The sequence below is a fragment of the Brachyhypopomus gauderio genome, chromosome 18, assembly GCF_052324685.1.
Source record: "Brachyhypopomus gauderio isolate BG-103 chromosome 18, BGAUD_0.2, whole genome shotgun sequence".
NCBI lineage: Eukaryota > Metazoa > Chordata > Actinopteri > Gymnotiformes > Hypopomidae > Brachyhypopomus > Brachyhypopomus gauderio.
The window spans coordinates 11,633,668-11,643,768 of NC_135228.1; the positions used below are offsets into that span (position 1 = coordinate 11,633,668).

Genomic DNA, 10,101 nt, shown 5'->3' on the forward strand with positions numbered 1-10,101 from the left:
ACTCAGAAAACAATCAGTAAAATGAGATTTATGTTGGGCCGGGCTCAGTCCTTGGAGGAGACGCCCACACCCAGACACACCAGCGCCAGGCCACTTTTTTGTTTCGTTGTTTATTTTGGTTTGGCATTATGGATATTAAAGAAGTGCCACTACCCCCCTGGCCTCCTGATGCACTCCTCCCACCACAATCTATGACTGAAACGGGAATCTGTAAGCTGTTGTGAAGATACTTTAACCTTAAAAATACAGAAATTATTTTCAGAAATCTACTGAAGTATTGTAAAACCAAGTGGTCAATAACACATATAATGTACTTCAGGTTTCAAAGAATCAATTTTCTGTTGGGTTTTCTTTCTCAAGGGTAGAACAGTGGTCATCAATGGTTTCTGGAAACATGCCACAATGCAAAAGTTTAGTTCCATCAATAATTCACCTCACCTGATTCATCTCCAGATTCATTTTCTCCAGAGTTCCCTCAGGTGTGTCAGGTGTTGGGTAAAAGGTAAACCCGCAGGAGGTAGACCACCAGGACAGGATTGGGGACTATAATTGTACAGCATTATTCTACACAGCTCACCAGATGGTCCCCATGTCCGCTGTACCCCAGCTCCCAGTACACCTGTACTAGGTACACATTGTTCCTAATTGCTTGGTTCAGCTGTTGGTAGCTGAAATTTGAGTGAAAACACAGACCATCTGGTGAGTCCTGAGAACTGGTGGAGGAACACTGGTGTTGAGGACAAATTGTGTTGTGTATGGCCACCAACTGGTTCATTTTCAGATCCAAAATTCACCTCAAAGGCAGCTTAGTTTTATAGCATACAACTATAAAAGTTTTATGGCATACAACCCCTTATATCACCATGCTTCTCCTATACGTACAGCTACATTGAGACTTGGCAGAAGCATTGCTACTAATCTCCACTTCTAGCGTAGAAGGTTGAATGCTTTACTAAAGTCAGCAGCAGTGCTGCTCAAGAGAACCAGGGTCTCTACTGCTTCCTGGTCCAGAAAAAAACTACAACCCCTTAAAAAGGACAAACAAAAATGATCATATGTTAATGAGAACAAAAAACAAATCACAGCACATGTGTATGCAGTATGCCTGTAGGCACCGTGCTTGTAGGCACTTCAGACTGTTATAGTGCATAATGGTATTTCTAGTAGCCTTTAGGGCTGACTGGCATGTTTGTTTGCATTTTTTACACAATAGTGGAAATTATTACTGCAATATTGGCTGCAATAATTATGCAATGTTTAAACTTTATTTGATAGAGAGTAATTAAACCCTGCCCCTGTACACAAATCATCTATCTATCTATCTATCTATCTATCTATCTATCTATCTATCTATCTATCTATCTATCTATCTATCTATCTATCTATCTATCTATCTATCTATCTCACATTATACCTACCACCAATCTCATATCCATCCACCCATCTATCCATCCACCCATCTATCCATCCACCTATGCATCCATCCTGTAATTTCTCTCTCTCACTCTCTGTTCGTCTCGGTGCCGGTGGGGCCCCTGAGGTCTCGGAGTAGCAGCTGTTTCTCTGTAACAGTATTATTCTGCCCCAGGCTCCTCGGGGACAGACGGCAGTCTCGTTAATCAAAGCCCCCACGTGTTTTACCTAGCACTGGTGCATCCTCCTCCACATCCATCCATCATACACTCCACTCCACTAAGCGTGTGTGTGTGTGTGTGTGTGTGTGTGTGTGGGGGGGGGGGGCATACTTGCGTCCACACGCCCGTGCTTGTGCATGTGTGCATGCACGTGTGGGCACTGGTGTGTACTGGAGTGAGTGTCCAGGGTTTTGAGAAATAAATTGAGACACAACAAGATGACAACAATTAAGGGAGGTCTTCGGCCTATCATTCACAGGTTAACGGATCGCCCGTGCCTCTTATTTATTTATTTGTTGTAGGGTGGGAAAGGCAGTCGAGGTATGTTTTGTGAAGCCTGGCATTTCTCATATTTTAAGAACCTCTCTATATCCCATCAGTAATAAATGATGTCCGAGACTGGGTGTCGAGCCAAAGAATATTCATCATGGCCGCTGTGCGAAGGGAGGCGTGTGGACGAGGCGATGACCGGTCAGTTTGAAGGTGAGCGAGAGAGCGATCGAGGTTCTCTTTAAGGTCATGCCTTTAGATTAGGCTTGCAGTAATCCCACAGCTATGCTGAGGTCACTTAGGGGAATAATGAACAGGACTCCATAGTGAGACAAAACTCCTGAGTGCGGGATCAGTTCAGTACTGACATCAATATTCAGAAGTCCCTCTCTAAATGTGTGCTTCTTAGAATGGCAGCTATCATTCAAATTAAGTCACACTTTTTAATAGTGCTTGTTAGAAAATTGCGGTAATTAATTCTTAGGATAATGGACTATATCATTTGCAAAGTACTACACAATTTGCATAATTTAGAAAACAAATAGTTATAAAATTTGGCTGTCATTCAGCCAAATATACCTCACAAAGTTTTTACTTTCACTATATTTACTATAATATACACTCACTGGCCATTTTATTAGGTAGATCTTCCTAGTACCAGGTTGGACCCCCTTTTGTCTTTTGCCAAATTCTGACCCTACCATCCGAATGTTGCAGCAGAAATCGAGACTCGTCAGACCAGGCAACATTTTTCCAATCTTCTATTGTCCAATTTTGGTGAGCCCGAGCGAATTGTAGACTCAGTTTCCTGTTCTTAGCTGACAGGAGTGGCACCCAGTGTGGTCTTCTGCTGCTGTAGCCCATCCACCTCAAGGTTCAACGTGTTGTGCATTCAGAGATGCTCTTCTGCATGCCTCAGTTGTAACAACTGGTTGTTTGAGTTACTGTTGCCGTTCTATCAGCTCAACCAGTCTGGCCATTCTCCTCTGACCTCTGGCATCAACAAGGTATTTGTGCCCACAGAACTGTCACTCTCTGGATATTTTCTCTTTTTCGGACCATTCTCTGTAAACCCTAGAGATGGTTGTGCATGAAAATTCGAGTAGATCAGCAGTTTCTGAAATACTCAGACCAGCCTGTCAGGCACCAACAGCCATGCCACGTTCAAAGTCACTTTACTGTAATCACCTTTCTTCACCATTCTGATGTTTGGTTTGAACTGCAGCAGATCGTCTTGGACATGTGTACAAGCCTAAATGCATTGAGTTTCTGCCATGTGATTGGCTGATTCAACATTTGCGTTAATGAGCAGTTGGACAGGTGCACTTAATAAAGTGGCCGTTGTATATTAGATAGATAGATAGATAGATAGATAGATAGATAGATAGATAGATAGATAGATAGATAGATAACAGCAAATGACTAAAGCTATAAGAAAAACTCACCTCCGCTGAACTCTTCTGCCTGCAGAGAGAAAAAAAGATGTTTCAAGCTTTCAAACTTTAACTGTTGAATCATAAAACAACCGCCTTTACACTTCTGCCTTCTGTGTGATGGCAGCCCAGATGCAAAGACGGGCCTGCTGTGTTAAACGCACCCCGAGTGTGAACCCTAAGATCCGGTTACACCAGGGCCACCTTACACCGCCGAAAACCGTCAGAACCTGGAATCTGAGCTAGACGAATCCCACTTTAATAACCTGTAACACCAGCGACAGTAATGTTATTTTGACTGCAGCGCCGGTAATGTATTCTGACTTCACGCTGCACGGCTGAGGGGAGAGAGGGGAAAAGACTTGGTGCTATTGTAATGGAAACCCCATTATAGCTCACTTTAAGGGTAGGAGTTAGTGGGTGGTATGGCATAATTACCTATGTCCATTAAATCTAGGGTCGAGGGGTCACTCCGCAATTGCATCAAATTGACCGCATTTGGGGGCACTCGAGCAATTGCGATGCAGATAGCTCTTCGAGGTAATCAAAGGCGCCGGAATTTCTTTTTCAAATAGATACGTGAAGGCTGAGTTCTGCGTAACAGGGAGCCAATAGCATGGCTGTTGTGTGGGCAAGGGGCGGAGTTATGAGAGCTCCTGGCGGGGGCTGAGTCGGTGCTTCATTATAATATATTTCAGACGACTCCGTTGTCTCGTTTTATAAATACGGGTGCTCGGGTGAGGCCCGGATGGTGGTCCTTACGTCCGAAAGAAATGATCACTCTCTTGACCCTCCCGTTTGCGAGTGCGGCTGATTTAGTGCGACTGGTCTCTTGGGATGTTTTTGCTTACTTTTAATGTATTATTTGTCTTTTTCTTTGTTCATAATTACTAAAGACCACAGAGCAAACGAGTTATTTTAAATGAGTAATCGAAGTCATTACTTGTAATTAAGACTAGCTGCATCATTTAAGAATGAGAGCTGTGCACCCTTGTGTACACACACACACACCTGCTCACGTTACAGTGATATTTTACTTCTGATATAAGTACTTTTGACTGCTCTGTCTAAGGGTTATAAATGTTAAGACTAAGATATAGATTATAAGGCTGAATGAATGCGCTGCTGACATTAAGTGATTTTTTTGTGAACTCAGCATCAGAGCATCAAAACATTATCCCCGTGCACACTGCGTTAATGCCGACTGTAAGCTGTTCCATTCTTGTGAGCCCTGCTTTAACCAGAAGTGATGTGAACCGTTTTCTCTAGGTTCAGAGGAAGTGCACACAGTGTCTCTCCGTGAACGTGCATCGCAAGCTCATTAAAACAGGAAATCTCCCCAGCACTATTTTGACAAACTTTTAATAGTCTCTCCCATTGCATCAATTTGCATCACTTTGCTCGGAAAGGGGCCCCTGTACCGGGATCGGCCGTGCCGGTGGAGCGGGCAGAAAACAGGACTCCAGCTGTAATACGGATACAATTACTAGAGATTACGGGGAAATGGTTTCCACATGGACACAATGCGAAACTGATAATCCCCCCCCCCCCTTCACCTCTCAGCGTACAGCTAGGTGCTTTCCTCTGGCCACTGGCCGAGACACTTGGGGAGGGAGAGAGAACGAGAGAGAGAGAGAGAGAGAGAGAGAGGCAGACTTGACGTGAAAAGCAGAGCTGGCCAAGAGAGGAGCTGACGGCTGATGGATATTTGTATTCTCGCCCAGGTTTTCATTCCTTCTAATTTCCTGTTCTGCTTTTACATGGTGTCAGAGTGGGGGAAGGGTTGGGGGGGGGGGGGGGGGGGGGGGGGCTGACAGTCCTAGCTGCCTCGCGACGGTCTCGCTCAGCACCACAGTTTTATCTGATGGGCGTGGAGACAAGGATCCCGCTGCTGGAGGAGTGACTTTCTCACTGGGGGCCCCGGGGGGGTCAGCCTGGGCGTGAGCAAATCAACCTGCAGCGGGGAGGAGGAAAGGCCACCTGGCTGAGGCCTTAGAATGAAGCGACCCTGACCTTCTCTGTTCGATTACGGACGACAAGCCCCCTGAATCCCCAGGGCTGAAGTCCGGAAATCCGGCTTGAGTGTAGTGACGTGTGACGCTGCCCCTAAAGTCACAATCCCTTAATAAACTTAGTCCTATTCTTGAGTTTATATCAATAAGCAGCCAGAAGCAGGCGTGGAACCCCAAAACACATATGGCCTTCGGTGAGGGTCAGGCCGAGCCCGGGGCCCTACCTGCGGAGCAAGCGAGGACCAGTGGACTGTGGCGTTCTCACAGCACGTGCATATGGTCCTGCCTCAGAGACTGACTGATCGATCCAGTCCTGCTCTGAATGAAAGGCTACAAGCGGAGAGCCGTCCATCTCGCCGACGCCAGACTAGATGTGGCGTGCCAGACAGCGGACAGATGAGACGCCGGTGGACGCGCTGAGATGTGCTGCCAGGAGTTTCAAAATCAGCTTTATTGGTAAATTATACCATGTACCTCGTAATTTGGGGGGGAAAAAGCCAAGAACACCACTTTTTGTGCATCATTTCCGCATGACCCAGGAGAGAATGCGGACTGTGTGGTGGAAATTGTTTCAGTGCGGGGTGGGGGTGTCTCTGTGTGTATGTAGCGGTAAATTAAAAAAGTTATTTTTTTTCCTCTTTCCTCTTTGTTTTTTTTTTTTTGTGTGTGTTTTTTTAATACACACCATCCATTCACCAAAGATGTGTTTGAGCGTCTCAGCATGCCTGGCGCTGTAGGCTATTCCCTCCAGAACATGTTTCCCAAGATCCCAGAAGAATTTCTCCAGTACATTCCCAGGGCCCCCTAAAAAAGCCGTGGGTGTCAGTGTTTTCAATTTACTAAAATATCACCAGAAACCAAAACAAATGCTGCGGCAGCGACCACAAGCGACAGAGTGTTTAGGCCTGTCCTCTTATGTTCCCCGAGTTGCATAATCCACCCCCACTCACCCCCCACTCCCCTCCGTTTTCCATCTTTACCCTTCTCAAGGATGGTGGGTAGACATTACCGCTCCCTCAGTCCGCAGCGCAGTCACGGCCAGACAATAGCACTCTACGCCATCACAGAATGTGGACGGGCAGCCGCGGACGGTTCCACTTATGGGCCGAGGGCGGGACGTGTGCCCGGCTTCCAGCCACTCCGACGGGCTCTGTTGTTTCCAGAGGAGATCGCCGTCGCTCCGCTCGGACCTGGCGGACACGGACCTCGATGTGTATATAACACGGGAATCCTTCTCTGAGCTGGGGTCTGAATGGCCGCCTATGTGGAACTAAAATATGATGCCATGGTTCCCATTTGGGTACAAGTACAAATACTGTTTGTAGTGTAGCATCAGTTTTGTTGATCATGTTGCCATGAAAACCTTCCATGCAGCTTTGCAAATGGTTATTTTTTCTGTCCAATGTCTATTGAGGCAAGATGTTCCAAATCTACTCTACAAACCATATTAAGAACGAATGCTCTTGCAGTTTGCAATCCCAAAACAATATGGAGCAGACATAATTCTTTGTTATGTTTTCTGACTGAGAGGCGCAGCGATTGTGAAACAAACCAAATATAAAACTCCACCATGCCACAGCAAACAATCCTCCAGGTTGCTTTGACGACCCCATAATCTTGGGCCCAGCCCTGCCGGACGGCGAGTCTCTTGCCATTTCACCAGGAGCCCTCGCTGCCAAGCAACCTCATTTTCTCCGTTGCTACCGAGTTGACCATGTTGTTCCAAACACATCTGTGGAGTCTTGCTCCACGACGTCAACACATCGCCCTTAATGGTCCTGGCATCCCTCCACCCATCGAGCTCCGGATGATCGTTTCATTACAGCATCCTGGGTGTGAGCATCGGACGCCTTGCTGAACCGATGGACACCCCACCCTATTGTCATCCAGTCCCTCATTCCTTTAGGCCTTGTGTAATGCGTTTGGCACCAGCGATGGCTACATCTCCTGGCCTTGTCCAGGAAGACGTAAACCCTTGATCTTCAGGGTTGGCATAGGACGGCGGATGACTTACAGTTGAGCATGAGATCTTCTCTGTGCCTCTCTGTTCCTTCTAGGACATAATGAGGGGAAACAAATTATCTCCAAGCGATTTGTATCTCAGGTTCAGAAAGGTTCCCAACGCCAGATGAACTTTTAAAGACAAGGATGTCACGAGGCCCCTCGTCCACACCCTCAGCAGTCATCACAACAGCTGTCTGGGGCTGAAGAGCTGGGTTACACTTTTGTACATTCATTTCTAGTATAGCTACTTACAGTTGTATCAGGGTCAGGTACTGTATGTCATCACAGCATCGTTTCTGTTGCTCGTATTACTATAAAAACCTTCTATGCAACTCCAACACTGCTATGCAAACATTCTACTTTTATTCTGACGTGTACAGTGTGTACAAGTGTGTGTCTTGGACAGTGGTACCTTGGACCGTTTACAGAAAATGAAAGCTGGCATTGAAGTGACACGTCGATGGGTGGCTGTGGCGCTGAATCCATCCATTCAATATTTACCTTCACTCCAGTTCCATGTTTCTTGGCTCGGTTCTGTCCTGCCGCCACAGAGGAGGAAAAGCAAGGATCTCTAAACCCTGAGCACAGGCATAATGACACCTCTCAACGTGCAGAAGGTCACCAGAAGGTCAAGAGGCACGACCTCACGTCGTAAGGAGCCTGCGTTGGCGCTGCAGGACTCGTCACAAGCACCGCCTTCACCATCGCCCGGAACGGCCTCCCGTCACTTACACATCATGTGTTTCTGATCAGTCTTTCCTGGGGTGTGGGTGTCTAATATTTTATACGCCGCTCGTCCGAGTTTGCTGTCAGACCATCACGGGGTTGTTTTGACATCTGCCATAATTGTCGGGGCGCTCGACAGAATGCAACAAATCACCTTGGTCCCAGTGTTTGCTGTTTCGAATCTACGAAATTATGTGGAAGGGGGGAAAAAAACGTCGAGCCAAAGCCAAGAGAAACACTTGCGTCCCGGGCCGCTAGGCTGCCTTTCCCATCGCAGACTCAGGCTGATCTCTGTCTCCGCGACACGGAGAGAAGCAAAAATTTGCAAATGAAGGCAAAAGTTTCACCTGACCACCTTGCCCGTGAAAATTAGATTACATTTGAAGCGCAATGTGTACTACTCCAGAGTTCTGCTTTAATGGAAGTTAATGGATCCTTTCATAATTATATAACTGACTTTAAAATAGCGCACAGTGAAAACCAGCCCAGTGGGTGCTAATTTCACACTAACGTGTTGTAAAAAATCACAGGAGATGATCATGGGTTGCTGCATTTTTTTAATGCAGTGTCAAAGCAGGTTTTTTAATTCAGCTTAGGAATGAAAAGGAACCATAGTGGTTTGATTTTTTTTTACTGCAGTTTTCAAGTGGTTTCACCGCAGGCTAAGAACTAATCAGAGGTGGAATTGTCTAAAGGATTCAGCGAGTTCTCACCTCACTAAGATTTAACCTCACAGGCAGTATAAGAGGGGAAAAGTCACTCACAAGAATGTGACTGAGAGGTCCACCAGATGTTTATGAACCATAATTATGAAATATGGCACTAATGTTGTCATGTTTTGAATTGCTCACACACACACACACACACACACACACACACACACACACACGCGCACACACACACACACGCACACACACACACACACACACACACACACCACTGTGAATGTGGCTGTAATGACATCCAGATGAGTATTTCTTGCTCACAGTTTTTTTTTTTCATTCCTTTTTTCAGTTCCAGTTGGACTAAGCTTATTGGAACGTGAAGAGTTTCCAAGTTTCATAAATTTGAAATATGCAGCGACATTGCAGGTCTTCCTTCCTTCCAGCTTTTCTTGCCTCCTGTGAAGAAACAAAAACAAAAACAAAAAAAACCCCACTTGATGGGGTCTGCGAGCCAGACTAAATGTGCAGTACATCTTAGGGAGGACTGTTAGATGGAGAATGTACCATAGAGCTGAAATCCATCAGACACGTACTGTATGATAAGTCATCAAGTCTGCAAACAAATCACGAGTCAAGCATGGACGCTAAGTTAAACTCCTGCAAAGTGAAAATAAAGCTTTGTTTTATCTACTAAAGCTTTAGGACAATAAGGACAATCACATGTGCACTTGCGCATGCACACACACACACACACACACACACACACACACACACTCACTCGCACACGTACGTGTGCAAAAACTCCGGCATTTCTAAACGCCAGTGTTTTAGACAGGAGCTGAAGAAGGGGAAAAGTGTACAGAAATTCACTTTAAAATTCCTGATAAAGGAAGATAAAAAAAGAGGGAAAGAGCGAGGGAAAGGAAGCTGACCTTGACATTGGGAACGCTGCTTGGGTTATTGATGTCTAAGGCTTCGGCACTGTCGGGGAGTGTGAGTGGGGGCTGGGTGGAGCAGCTCCACGATTCCCAGGGTTCGGGCTGTAACTCCACCCCCAACCCCAGAAACTCCAGTTTTGACTCTTTCCAGTCCAGCCGCGAGAGGTCAAAGGTGAGAGGAGTCCAGCAGTAGCTGTGGTGTTGTTCGTAAGCAATTGAACATGGATCTGCCATCATTGTTATGGCTTTTTACTCCAGCACTTTGGATTGAAATGAAACGACTAGGAGGCTCAAACTAGCATTGAGTCATTTAGGAGTCATAGCCCAGCTTTGAGTCATATATGAGTCATAGTCCTTCATATAGTCCCCCATTTTAAAAGTAACTGCACAGTTACATCATATAACATATAATACATTAA

At 45.9% G+C, this 10,101-nt stretch overlaps 1 long non-coding RNA gene across 1 annotated transcript; it reads right to left on the reverse strand.

Annotated features, from left to right (window-relative positions):
* Positions 1 to 8,640: 8,640 nt before the first annotated feature.
* LOC143481323 (uncharacterized) lies at positions 8,641 to 9,848 on the reverse strand. The gene is made up of 3 exons (XR_013122009.1): positions 9,677 to 9,848; positions 9,309 to 9,357; positions 8,641 to 9,200 (listed from the first exon to the last, which is right to left on the reverse strand). It is a non-coding gene; the product is annotated as an uncharacterized LOC143481323 (long non-coding RNA).
* Positions 9,849 to 10,101: the final 253 nt, after the last annotated feature.